Source organism: Ambystoma mexicanum, chromosome 6p (assembly GCF_040938575.1).
Source record: "Ambystoma mexicanum isolate Mex_15411 chromosome 6p, UKY_AmexF1_1, whole genome shotgun sequence".
NCBI lineage: Eukaryota > Metazoa > Chordata > Amphibia > Caudata > Ambystomatidae > Ambystoma > Ambystoma mexicanum.
In genome coordinates this window covers 1,094,689,115-1,094,702,857 of record NC_090935.1, presented here as the reverse complement: position 1 = coordinate 1,094,702,857, position 13,743 = coordinate 1,094,689,115, and the positions used below count along the sequence as shown (strand labels likewise).

General features: G+C 52.0%; 1 protein-coding gene across 3 annotated transcripts in view; it reads left to right on the top strand.

Annotated features, from left to right (window-relative positions):
- Positions 1 to 13,743, top strand: part of ERCC6L2 (ERCC excision repair 6 like 2) — a 1,852,128-nt gene that overhangs the window by 529,569 nt on the left and 1,308,816 nt on the right. The window lies entirely within an intron of this gene.

Here is a 13,743-nt window from a genome sequence, read left to right as displayed (position 1 = left end):
GGTGGGTGCACCAGTGATGGAGCTGAATATAGGAAAACCTGTCGGCCTCCTGCAGATGAAAAATCTCCTTGCATTGCGCAAACGTGCGGGGCTCCCCCCCTTCAAACAGTTGTCCCAGCGACTCCAGACCCCCTGCGATCCAGTTCTTAAAGTTTCGGGGGGGTCATACCCGGAGAGAAGGTCGGATTGAGAAAGATTGGTGATGAGGGACTCAGCTCTCTGGGAACCCCTTTTTTCCTTAGCGCTTTATCCCATGCGTCCACAGTGTGTCTAGTGGCCAGCAGTAGCCTCTCTGGCTGTCGCATAGGGGATGGAATGTGCGGGAGGAAGCGCAGGGGGAGGGCAAGGCGAGACTATTCGAGTTCGACCCATCTAGGGCAGTCTGAGGACATCCGCCAAGCCTGGGTGATTGCCAATTGTGCTGCCATCTGGTATCCCTGTAGGTCGGGCACTCCCAGGCCGCCCAGCCTGGCGTTCCCCAGCATTGTCTTCAGGGGGATTCTGGGTTTTTCCCCCGCCAGATGAAGCGCAGCACATTCCTCTGGAGGTCCTGAAGGGCCGTAGGTGGGAAAGGCACCGGCAGCGAGGAACAGGCATACAGGAATCTAGGGAGAAGGTTCATCTTGCAAGCGGTAATACGGGCCATTAATGAGATTTCCTGCAATTTCCACCGCTTCAGGTCATCTGCTAGTTCCTTAAAAAGAGGGGGGAAATTCACGCGGTAGACCTCCTTTGGATTTGACGGGATTTGAACCCCCAGATAGGGGATCGTCTTGGACTTCCACTGAATGGGACAGAGCGGGGTCAGGGTTGCCTTTTCCAACGAAGTGAAGCCTATCCCTAAAGCTGTGGATTTATTGAAATTAATAGTGAAACCGGTGACTCTCCCATAGTCTTTTATCTCAGCCAGGGCATGTTTCAGTGAGATGGAAGGCTGTGTGATGGTGAGTAGGATGTCGTCTGCATATAAGGCCACTTTATGTTGGGAGGGTCCGACCTGGAACCCCCTGATGGAGTCATTTAATCTAATCCTTTGGGCAAAGGGTTCCATAACCAGGGTGAATAGAAGTGGAGATAGGGGACATCCCTGCCTGGTTCCCCTTGTGCCTAGCCTCCACCTCCCGGAGGGCCTCCTCAAGAGACATGCAGGTCTGCCTTCTGCTCCTATGATATGCCACCCCGCGCGCTATCAGTTCTTCCTGGATGACTGCCTTCATGGCATCCCAGATATTGGCCGGGGAGGTGTCCTCGGTGGGATTTTCCCAGAGGAAGTAAGAAATTGATGTCGCTATGGTGTCCCTAATCGACATATAAGCAATGGGTCATACAGTGACCATCTGCGATGGGCAGTAGGAGTAGGTTCGTGGGCGCGGATCTCCCGGGTTACCGGGGCGTGATCCGACAGAATTCTTGTTCCAATGGACACCTCATTCATGAAGGACAGGATCTGCGTTGATGTCAGCAAGAGGTCAATCCTTGAAAAGGTTCTGTGGACGTAGGAGTAAAAGGTGAAATCTGTTTCCGAGGGGTGCAGCACCCGCCACGAGTCGACCACCTCCAGGGCCCTGAATAGTCGTAGCAGGCCAAGGGCCAGGGTGGTGTCTCCGGAGGAGGCCGGGTGTGATTTGTCCTTCGAGGGGTCTGGCACTCCATTGAAGTCCACACCCAGCACGACCTGACCCTCCGTGAAGGGAATCAGAGCAGAGGGCAGGGCTTCGTAGAATGCGACCTGTCCCGTGTTCGGGGCGTAGACCAAAATGAAGGTGTATAGCTGGTTCAGCAAGAGACATTTCACTGCCACAAATCGTCCCTCTGGGCAGAGTTTAGTGTCCAGTACGTGGGGGTTCAGTCCCTTCTGAAAGAGGATTGCTGTGCCTTCTTTCTTGTTCCCACCTGAGGCAATGAATTGTTTAGGGAATTGTTGGGAGCGTAGGCGCCCGAAGTGCACCGGCAGCAGATGGGTTTCCTGGAGCAGGGCCACTGCTGCGTCCTCGTCCTGGAGGTTCTGTAAAATAGACTTGCGTTTGGGGGGGGGTCAGCCCCCTGACATTGAGGGAGACGATTCTCAGAATGCTATGATCCCGGGTGGGGGGGCGGGGTCTCTGGAGGGTTCATGTGAGAGGTATAGATTGAGTTGAGGCCAGCCATTGCTTAGATGGGTAGGAATGGTAGTTGTCCTGCTCGTGGGTTTTTAGTCCCCGCCTCCAACGGGGAGGTGGGGTGTTAATTAATGGGGGGGTCGGCATTGTGAGGCCGATACCACCCCAGGCCAACTGAGCCAAATAACAGAGGTCAGCCAACATGGCTGGAACTTGTGGCCAGACTATGGCTGGCATTCCAAGGATCTGTAGGTTTAACCTACCTTGGAAGTGGTCGCTGTCCGGTTATTTGGTCGACAGAAAATTGGTCGACAGACAAATGGTCGACACAATTTGGTCGAAAGACAAATGGTCGAATTTTCTTTTTCTTTTTATATATATTTTTCAGGTTTTCGTTTAGGAAAAAAAGGGTTTTTAAGCAAAAAAAGGGGGTTGCGGAGGGACCCCCCCAAAAAAAAAAAAAAATGTGAAACTACCCAAAAATTTAATTCGACCATTTGTCTTTCGACCAAATTGTGTCGACCAGTTGTCCTGTCGACCTTTTTTTTTCGACCAAATGACCGGTAACCGAAGTGGTCAGGAGCTGTGGCGGGGGCAGCTGCGGCGGATGCATGATAGTCTTTTGCGAAGGCACAGTAGACGGCGTCACCCCAGGGGGGAATCGGGGCCAAACAGGAACAGGGTCACGTTAGGTCGGGCTCCGAATGTTCGCCTCCCGGACTCCTATTTATGTGCCCTCCTGCAGTGCACGGTCATTTCCTCCTTCTGTACCTCGGGACTCTTACCCACGTGTTTCATTTTTGTTTTGGCTGTGGCACCGGAAGGTCATCCTGGGTGAGGGTGGGTGCATTATTTGCGCGGCGTCCTTCAGATGGGTAATTCTTCGTAGGGTGCCTTTGTAAGTAAATTGTAATGCTGTTGGGAAGAGCCACCTGTAGCGGACTTGCTGGCCCTGAAGGAAGAGAGCCAGTGGGCAGAGAGCTCTTCTTTTTTGTAGGGTGAGAAGGGAAAGGTCCTGGTAAATTTGGAGTGTGGATCCCTGGAAAATTAGTTCATCTCGGGTGCGGGAGATTGATGCGATGGCCTCTTTGGTGGTGAAAAAGTGCACTCTGGTGATGACGTCGGGGGGAGAGTCTGACTCCACTCCACTGCGCGGGCGTAGCCTCTGGGTGCGGTCCAGTAGAAGATGGCCCTTGTCTAAGTCTGGAAGAAGGCATTGGAAGAAGTCCCTGAGGTATTCAGTTAGTTTTCGGTCCGGAACCGAGGCGGGAACACCTCGAATTCGTAGATTATTGCGCTGAGCTCGGGTTTCGAGGTCCTCCTGTTTGAATTCCAGTATTTCACATCTGTTTTGTAATGCTGTGATGGACTGTTGGATCCCATCTATGGCCGTGGCGTGGTCCTGGGCCTGGTCCTCAACCTCCCCCAGTCTCTGCTCTGCCTCCGTTACTCTCTGGTCTGTGTGTTCTAATTTTGTCGAGAGCTCAGTCATACAAGACCAAAATTCAGCTTTAATGTCGGCCATAAAGGCCAGCAAGTCGCTTCTGGTCGCGCGGTGTTCCTTACCCTCCTGGTCCGCCTGTGGGATAGAGCTGGGTGGATCTTGTTTCTTCCCTTTATCCGCCGCCAAAAGCATTGTGGCAATATCTGTGTTCTTCGTGAGTTTTGGTTGTTTCGACATGGTGTCCCTTCACTGAATAGGCAATGGAGTATGGGGAGTCGCTGGATGGGCCGGGGCGCCCCAGGAATAGAGCTGGGAGACTTTAGGGGCCAAGAGTTCACAGGCCGTAGTGGGATGTATGCGGGCGAGGGGCTCACAGGTCTTAAGGACAAGGAGCGTGGGTTTCAGAGGCGAGAAGTTGGAGGGGGGGATCCCTTCCCACGGTGCTGCAGGTCATCCGGGAGGGTCCCCAAGAGGGTGGCTGGGACCGCCGAGTGGGCCGGGGCGCCCCAGGAGTGGAACTCAGGTGTTAAGTTCCCCAGGGGGCATAGGAGGTCAGCAGAGTCCGAGGAAGGCTAGCGTTATGACGCTTTGCGGTTGGGGCAGAGTGCACTTACCGGGGTGCCTGTGTGGTACGTTGCGGGGTCCCAGTTTGTCCACCTCGATTCCCCTGATGGTTGTTCTCCCTTCTTCAAAGGCTGTGAGACAATGGATGGGGAGGGAGATCTCTCGTCCCACGTCGCTGCGGGCAGTCAGTTGGCTGTTGGGTGGGCCGGGGCGCCCAGGGGATGATAGAGGGGGGACAGCCCCACAGCTGTTCCCAAATGCAGGGGGGCCTTAGGTGTTGGGCAGGAAATCGTGTTGGGTTGAGTGCCTTTGATTGCTGCAGGCGGAGCGGCCCCCTCGCGGCGCGCAGCCCGATGGTGGAGAATGCTAGCCTCGGGCTCCAGCCCATGGGCTGTCGTCCCCCCACCCCGATCAAGGCAGGCTCCTGGAGGGAGGCTACCGGCCCCAGCGATGGGAGCCCCACAGCCGCTTCTGACTGCAGGTCAGTCCTAGCCTCGGCGGGAGGGAGGGGGGGAGATCTTGTTGGGGGCTGGATGCCCTCCGGCGCTGCTGATGAGGCACAACACGATTGGATGCAGGTTTCGGCCTGGGGGTCGCCGCCGCCATCTCCCAAGGCAGACTCCCAAGTATGGCCGCCGTATCCGGCTTGCTGAGTGCCACAACTGGGATCCGCCGAGCTCCCAACGCAAGGCTCAATGAAGGACGGCAGGCGGGGAGCAGGGCAGCGTGTCCCCGGAGTCCTCCGTAGGGCCAAGGGATTGTGGGTTTCATTTGTTCATTTATTTTTCTGCACTACTGCTGCTCCTCGCCCTCTCACCTGGTCGCTCATGCGCCAACTTGGAGCCTCCGAGGCAAGCAGGCCGATTCCCTGCACATCAGTTTACGAGGTTCAGGAGGTGCGAGGGCCATATATTTTTAGCCCCCAATGTGCCTGGGGTGTTCCAACAGCTGCAGCCCCGCATTCCGAATCCTGTACCCGACTGGAGTTGCCTGATTTGGCCACGCCCCGACTTCTGCTTGCTTTATGGAATCCCTTGGATAACATTTGTCTGGAATTGTGTGCTTCTGTCTCCATGTTATGAACTCGGTCTGCTCTTTGGATTTTGCACTTGGATTACGACTTGCTTATTATTTCCTTGGAACTTTCCCTAAGTATTTTGTTATGTAATTTGACTTGGTTCTTATCCCCATCGCTCCCAGCAATATGTCCTTGTGCCATCGGGATAGGTCCTTGTGTTGCTTTTTCTTCTTTTGTGGTGCCTCGTTCCGTTCTGCGGTTTCCATACCTATGGACTCAGTGTAACAGGGGGAAGGAGTCAGTCATCCACTAAGTTCTCAGTGGATCATCTTTCAACCCTAGGTAGGTATACACCTTAGCAACATTCTAGTATATTGTTGGTTCTCTATAAATACTGATATCTTCATTTGCCTTTTACAGCCTGGGAGCTCCAGGCGTCAGTACTGCACTTCCTCTCACCTTTAGTCAACCACTCTAAAAAATCTATTCACATTGAGATTCTGGGGTTAGGTATCTAGGTGGGTTGGGTTACCTTGCAGATTTACTTTGAAGGTTCACCGCTAGTGACCAGGTGAGGTATTCCTGACAGTCATAGGACCTAAAAACATGCTTTGCATACGTGGATGACAACAGACTAAAGCTTAACCCTACAGAACTAATTATCTCTGGTGCGGCTGCATCAAACACGGCTTCAAACCCTTGGCCAGACAAGATGTGCCCTTGCCCTGTATCATCATTGGTGAACCACATCAGAATCACAGTTGGCAGCAGCATCATGCTTGAACAGCAGTTGTAAGCCATTGTCAGAAGTTGCTTTTTCCAGCTTCTCATTCTACGATGCATCAAGATTTATCAGTCTGTTATGCACAGGAACATGGCCGTGATGTCATGTATGCCAGGACTGGACTATGTAACTACTATGTCTCGACCTGCCAGAATACCTCATGGAAACACTTCACAGAGTTCAAATTGCTACAGCCAGACTACTCCTTAGAATGAAAAGGTTCAACCACATTACTCTGGCGTTGCACATTCCACATAGTCTAGGAAGTCAAGTACAGAAATCACATCAAAAATACTTGGTGCACTTACCGTGGAAATGGCCACATTTAATTCATACGGAACTTCATGACTACACCCCACAGAGAGCCCTAAGGTCCAGTAATACCGATTTAGTACTAGTTCCTAGATTTAGCAGGAAAAGATGGGAAGGATCCCCTTTCTCGCTACTGGGCCCCAAACTCTGAATCTCACTTCCCATGCAACTTCACACGGAAAACGACTGGACTTTCAGGAAACCGCTCAATAAGTGATTCTTCAATGTAACCGCTATGATCACCTGTCCATAGCTCAGTAAGTTGCTGGTTTACTACTCATCCCATTTACAAATGACAAGTTGCATACTTTTGTCTGAAAGTTCATCCCATATCTACAATCTTCCAACCAGACTACAACTTCTACAATAAAGAAAGGACCACACCCAGCATTCGAGGACATTTTTTTAATGGACCCTCGCTGCCTTTTATCCTTTTCTCTATGTATCCGGCCTAACCCACCCTGTGTTTCCGGTATCCCTTATCTGGCAACATAGTGTCATTTCAGGGTGCATGATTTTCTTGGGTGCTGCTGGTCTCTTCCTGCTCTGTATCCGTTTTTGCCCCTCTGGTTCAGGTGGGCTCCTCCACACTTTTTTCAATAAGTCTACAACCTTCTCAAGATCAAGGCAGTAGAGGTGGTAGCACTCCTTCGAGAAGCGAAGTTGTTTCTACTCCCACATATTCATTGTTCTCAAAAAGTACAATGTGGGCTGCGTAAAGTGTTGAATCATTATTTCCTGAAACTTTATCTCCTGATAGAAACATTCTAGATGGCCACAGTTGCACAGATTCTGAAAGCTGTATTTCCAGCGGAGTGGATGTGTGCTGTGGATTTGAAAGACTCTTATCTGCACATCCCTATTTGGAAGGAACACAGAAGTGATTTCTCAGATTTTCCCTGGCAGTGAATCACTTTAAGCATCGGGTTCTTCCTTTTGCCCTCAATATAGCTTTTCATGTGTTAACACGCTTTTGAACCCTATGTCTGCATTTCATATGAACGCCGGTCCGATAGCACAGCGAGTTCGAATCCCGGCAAGGCCAAACTCAGCCTTTCATCCTTCCGAGGTCGGTAAATGAGCACCAGACACCGTGGGTAATAATAAGCAGCGCTCAGATACCTGAGGGTTCGTAGCGCTATATAAATGCTAAATTATTATTATCTACATCTCCGAGGCATACATGTTTATTCTTAATTGAGCAAATGGCTAATTCTGGCAGAATCCTCTGTGCCTGCCATGCGTGTACCCTTCATCATCGTCTTCTGGACCTTCTGATCAGTCCTGTCCTTTTAGTGAACCAAAAGAGGTTTTGCTTTCTATTGACTGAGGAGATTACTTTTGTCGGCTTTCATTGGAACACCAGGCTTGGGAAGCTTTTTCTCACCAAGGGAAGGGTTTAGAATGTTACTCTTTAGCACATTTTCTAATTCATTGTTTCACAATTGTTTGATGGTTTCAACGACTTCTAGGCTTAAAGAAAGACTTCCTTGTGGTTCTCGTGCTTGTTTGAAGATGAGGAGAATTCAGCTTCACCTTTCTTCTGGCTGAAATCAAGAATGTTATTCTCATCTGACACGTGATGCACTGCTTGCCATAATATGATACCATGCATATGCCTATATATGTCTGTGAATGCATGTGTATGTGTGTGAATTAATATGTTGCTTATGGCTGCACAGAGAATATATTTTAATGCATTTTGGTATGCCTGAGACTGATTGTGTGAGCATGTGCAAGTCTGTCAGTAAGTATCCTAAGCAGGGAGTATAAGGCTAGCAGGGTTCCTACGGGCTGGGTGAGAGCAAGCATGATAGCCTGTCTGATCGTAAGGTATAATAGAGGTTACTCCTTCATGCATTGAGAAGCAGGCATGTGGTTATCATTAGCATGTTGAGAACAGCAGAAGTTCATGGTGCCCTCCTTGGATAGTAGGCGGTAGTCTTGAGTGCAGTGAAGAAATTAGGTCAGATCTTTAATAGTAGGCATGTGTGTGCAATTTGGAAATGCCAGATGCCTAATCTGAGTATATAGAGAGAAAAGTAAAGGGTTAATATGCGCTAGACCATGAACCTGTTTTCAACAAGCGTCTAGTAGAGGGTGATCCTGTATGTGTTGAAGTGATAAGAGGTTTATCGTAAGTGCACTGAGAGGACCGCAGCCTCTTTTCACTTAATGGCTAGCGTATAATTACCTTGTGTGTACTAGAGGTCTAGTAGAGGGTCTAACTGTGTGCACTTAAGGGCTACTACAGGGCTAACCAATGTATACTTAAAGGCTAGGAAAGTGGTTAGTCTTTGTTTCAATGAAGGGGTAGCAGAGAGTTAGCCATTGGATGCTGTGTGGCAAACATGGTCCTCTGTGTGTAGTGGGGATAGGAGCAGATACCTGTCTGCAGCATCAGAGAGTTGGGCCTTGCTCGTTAAAATGTTAGGAATGGATATTGGGGAGACAGATTTAAGAGGGAATGGCAGGTACAGTCTAGGTGGGTGGGTTTTCTTGGTGATCAGTCTGAGAGATGATGTTTGAAGAGAGGAGTCTGTGGCAATATTCTGAGTATCAGCTGATTTTGCCTTCTTGGTTTATAACATCACAGTGTGTGAAGTTCTAATGAGCAGTAGTATCGTTTTCAATACTGCAGTGATGGTCGCAGTGTGCTGCATCTTGTTTTGGGAATGTTTTGCTGCTGTGGCCAGTATGTCAGGAGGTTGGGTTCGTGTTGCCTCAGCAATATTCATGCAGGGTTATCAAAGGAGGTTGTGGGGCCAGGGACAAAAGATGTTGGGTGTACTCTCCTAATGTATTTACATATCTATAGTACCTGGCAAACAACTGGGCTACCAAGGCTAATTATGACACGACCTAGTCCATATGTAAGTACAAAATATTTATTGAATATAAAAGGTGTTTTGTGAGGAGAAAGGGGAAATGGAGGAAGTATAGTGCCTGTTGGACATAAATAGAAACGTATTCTCTAATATATTATTGGCATGTTGTAGAATGACAAAAAAGATCCTTTTAGACACCGGATTTCATAAGTTATACACATATTGTCAGTGCATCGAAGTCTAAATATTAGGGTGCTATTAATGCATATATATATATATCTTTACTGCTTACGGGTCTGAAAAGTTCAAAAGACAATGGGCCTCATTACACAGACGGCGGTAACCATGGCGCTATTAGCGCCATGGTTGCCGCTGGTATTTTACCAAGTCCGCCATGGTGAATGGCGGAATTACCACCCTATTCCAAGGTGTGTGGGGGCGGTAATTCCCCCTTCACCATGGCCCTTCCCCATTCCCATTTTTGCCCCATAGGGCTCAATGGGAATGGGGAAGGCGGTAAGTACGGTACCGCAAATTGCGGTACCGTAATTGCCTCCTAGGTCCCTTTGCGGGTCCCGTCCTTAACGGCTGGTAAAACCAGCCATTAGGGTAGGGTCCCACAAAGGGACCTCGTAGTAAGGCGGTAAGGGTTTACCGGCACTGGTACCCTTACCGGTAAACCCTTACCTCCGTCCGTGTAATGAGGCCCAATATGTGAAGAAGCAATATTGATATTCTGCACTATTATCATTGGGTCATATTAGCAAGACAGCAGGACCTAGAAGACGGCTGGAAAATCTGCAATTGTGGAGCATGTAGTTCTCGAGTGTTGGAATCCCAAGATTAATCTCGCCTTCATGGATGGGAGTGGTTTAGGGCCAGCATGGAACACAGAGCCTTCCAACCCTGAATTAAATTAGACTAACAAGATGAGTTAATTGAGTAATTATCTAAAAGTCACTGATGCCATCTATAGATGAAAACATTAATAGTGATTTAAACATTTTTTTAGATGTTGATGAAGTGTAAAATAAGAGTAAAAACAAACATAGCAAAGAAATAAGTGCAGAGCGTTTTCTTTATATGTACCTTCATGATCACTACAGCAGGGATAGCTGCTAACAGTAGAGCTGAAGTATGAGAAGTATGCCTGCCCTCTCCCTAAGCCCCGCCTCTGGCAGCCATCTTCAGATTTTTACCGCACGCTCAAGTGTTGGGAGTCCTCGTGTTTAGCTCTCAAGCTTTTGCTGCGTTTTCCCGCTTTTTCAAAGAGAATTTCTCATTTTTCGGTCAAATAGAGCCTCAAGCTCCACCGTCTCTACATCCGATTAACGGGGATCCATGTCGGATTTTTCTACGCCCCACAAGGGTGAAGATTTCCTGGAGTTACACTTCTTGGAGGATTCCATTTCTGCGGCCTACCCGAACATGGCCCAGGAGAAAGGAAGCTCGACGCCCGGAAAGCTGTTCAGGGTTTGCCCTGGATGCCAGCTGCAGAATGTGTTCAAGGAGGACGAGCACTCGAAATGTCTCTACTGCCTTCTTGAGGACAAGACGCACGTGGAGAAGGACTGTGTGTTTTGCAGGAACATGGCGGAACGGGCCATCGGGGACCGACACCTTTGTCTCTCTAACTGGCAGGAAGGAAAGAGCCCGTCAGGTGAGAAGAAGAGGAGGTCCGAGCGGTCTTCTAAGTCCTGTGAGGGTGCCCTGGCGACGGGGGCCCAACAGAAGGCAAAGCACTGCGAGTCCGCGGGCACCGGGAGCGCCGAACGGTCGGGTTCCTCGGCTGCCAGGCAGGTCGCACCCTCTCCAGCGCCATCAACCACGAGCCAACGCTCTGGCTCAGGGAAGAGGAAGGCCGAGAACCCGGCGAAGCTTCTGGAGAAGCCCCGGTCAAGCTCGAAGGATCCGGCCGAGGGGGAGCGAGGCAGTGACCCTCCCCCCAATGTGAAAGCCACAGGCTCACACAAGGTGGTAAAGGCCTTGATTCACCCGGCCAAGGCCTCTATCGAGGAAGTCGCGGCAGCCTGTGGAGGCTACACCAGTGGAGGCGAACTCGGGGCCCAGAGTCTCCCTGCCTCCGGGGAGGGAAGCCTCTTTCAGACCCATCAAAAAGACCCCAGTGAAGACCCCAGCGGAGAAGAGGCGGGGGCCGGTGGCCATTGTGGACACGGACACAGCATCTGAGGAGGAGCTGGTAGAAGTATTAGCGGGCCTCGACAAGGGCGTCGAAGAGGCCCGTCCCCACGGGAGGGATCCCGACAAAGGTGAATACGCGAGTGATGGCGGCACCGGCGAGGGTCCTAGTCACCCGTCGCTTCCGGAGCCGCAGGATAACTCGTCGGCCATTTTGTTGGCGATACAATCCTTATGTTTGGAGATGAGCACGATATTGCCCTTACCACCGACGCAGGATCCGGAACCAGGCTCGACGGAGGAGCCAGAGCCAAGCCCGGCGGGAAGCCCCCCGAACAAGAGAAGACGGATCCATCCAGCCCCGCCTTTTCAGCCCTCGCGGCATGCTCAGCCTTTACCCACGTCCCTGGTGATGACATGGGAACGGACACGGCCATGACGGTACCGACGACGATGGCAGTGACGACGGGGCGGAGCTCCCATCGCCCCCAGCCCGGGCCTCTCCGCCCGACGAGATCAGATCTTTCCATGCAATGATCGCCAGGGCATCCGAGCTTTTTCAGCTCTGGCCCGAAGAGAAGAAGGAAGGTTTCCTTTACCAACGGCGCAAGGCCAAGAGGAAGACAGTCCTTGGCGTGCCTCTGCTGGATGACATCTGGGACGAGGGTCTCACCCTTCTCAAGAACCCGTCTACAATGCCTGCCAAGAGGGATCGGTACGAGAAGAAGTACCGGGTCTCCGACGCGGCCCCTTTGTGCCTTAGGGCACAACCAACCCCTGACTCGGTCGTCTCAGCGGCGGCCAAGAAGAAAGCGGGGGGGGGCATCGGCCTCAACGTCAACTTCCCCATGGGACGGCGAAGGAAAGGAGCTGGACGCAATGGGACGATGAGTTATCTCGTCGGCGGCAACAACGATTAAGGCGGCCAACGCCCTCACGATCGTGGCCTGCTACGACAGGGAGTTATGGTACAAGGTCGCCCCCCCTGTTGGACTTCCTACCGGATGACAAGAGGGCCGAGGCCCTGGAGATCTTGCAAGAAGGCGAAGTGGCGTCGGACCACGCCATTACGGTGGCAATGGGCATAGCTGACACCGGTTTCCGCCAGCTAGGCAACAGCGTTTGCCTTAGACGACGAGGGTGGCTCAAGGCGACGGATTTCCGCCAGGACGTACAAGCCAAGGTTTTGGACATGCCGTTCGACGGGAACAATCTGTTTGGGAAAACAGTGGATGAGTCCCTCCAAGCCATCAAGGCGGACACGGAGATCGCTAAGGCCCTAGGCGTTCTCCGGCAACGAAGGCCGTCCTTTCGGAGCGCCGGAGGCAAGCAGGGTGCCTCCAAGGGATTTGGCGGTGGCTCCTCTACGTACCACCAAGTGGCCTGCTCCTCGTTGCAGGAAGCCTATAGAGGACGAGGCAAGTCGGGTGGACCCTGCCGTCGTTGCCAGGGAAGCCAAGGCTGCAAGGCGTCCTACAAGCAAGATTGAACCGACAGTGGTGTCGGGCCCCCACCGAAGCACCCCGGTGGGAGGCCAGCTGGCGAAGTTCGTCAGCGTGTGGGAGTCCATCTCCACCGACCGTTGGGTGCTGGACGCCCTGGCCCAGGGGCACGCCCTCAAATTTCTAAAAAAAAAAGTGCCCCTGCATTCCACCCGTGGCCAGGAAGGAAAATCACGTCCCTCAACTGCTATTGGAGGTAAGGGCGATGCTCAAAAAAGGTGCCATCGAGCTCGTCCCGAGAGGCTCCGGGGCTCCGGAGTATACTCAAGGTACTTCCTCGTGAAAAAGAAGACGGGAGGATGGCGCCCCATCCTGGACCTGCGACGACTGAACAAGTACATCAAGGCACAGAAGTTCCGGATGGTCACCCTCCAGCACGTGCTGGGACAGCTGGAGGAGGGCGATTTCCTGTCGTCGTTGGATTTGGAGGATGCGTACTTCCACATCCCCATTCTAAAAGGACACCGAAAGTTCCTCAGGTTCGTGGTCCAAGGACGGCACTACCAGTTCAAGGCCCTCCCGTTCAGATTGAAGTCGGCAACCAGGGTGTTCACCAAGTGCCTCGCACTGGCGGCGCGGCTGCGCCTGCAGGGGATCCAAGTCTACCCCTACCTGGACTACTGGCTCATCCGAGCAAGGACAAGGGAGCTAGCCGTACATCACACAGCGAAGACCGTTCAGCTGCTCACGGACCTGGGATTCTCCATCAACTTTCCCAAATCCCACCTGGTCCCGTCGCAAGTCGCATTGTTTCTGGGAGCCAAGCTCGACACAGTGGCACATCTGGCCTTGCCGTCAGAGGAAAGGACGAAGGCCATCCTGGGCAAGGTGCAGCGTCTGCTGGCCACGGACATGGCCAGGGTGAGGTCCATCAAGTCCCTCCTCGGGTTGATGTCCTCCTGCATATATCTCGTGCGCCTGTGCAGGCTTCGGATGCACCCTCTGCAAGAGTTCCTCGACGCCCGCTGGATCCAAGCGACAGGCAGCTTCGAGGACAGGATCCCGCTCAACTAGACCTTCTGACGAGCGATCCGGTGGTGGGGCACCCGCGCT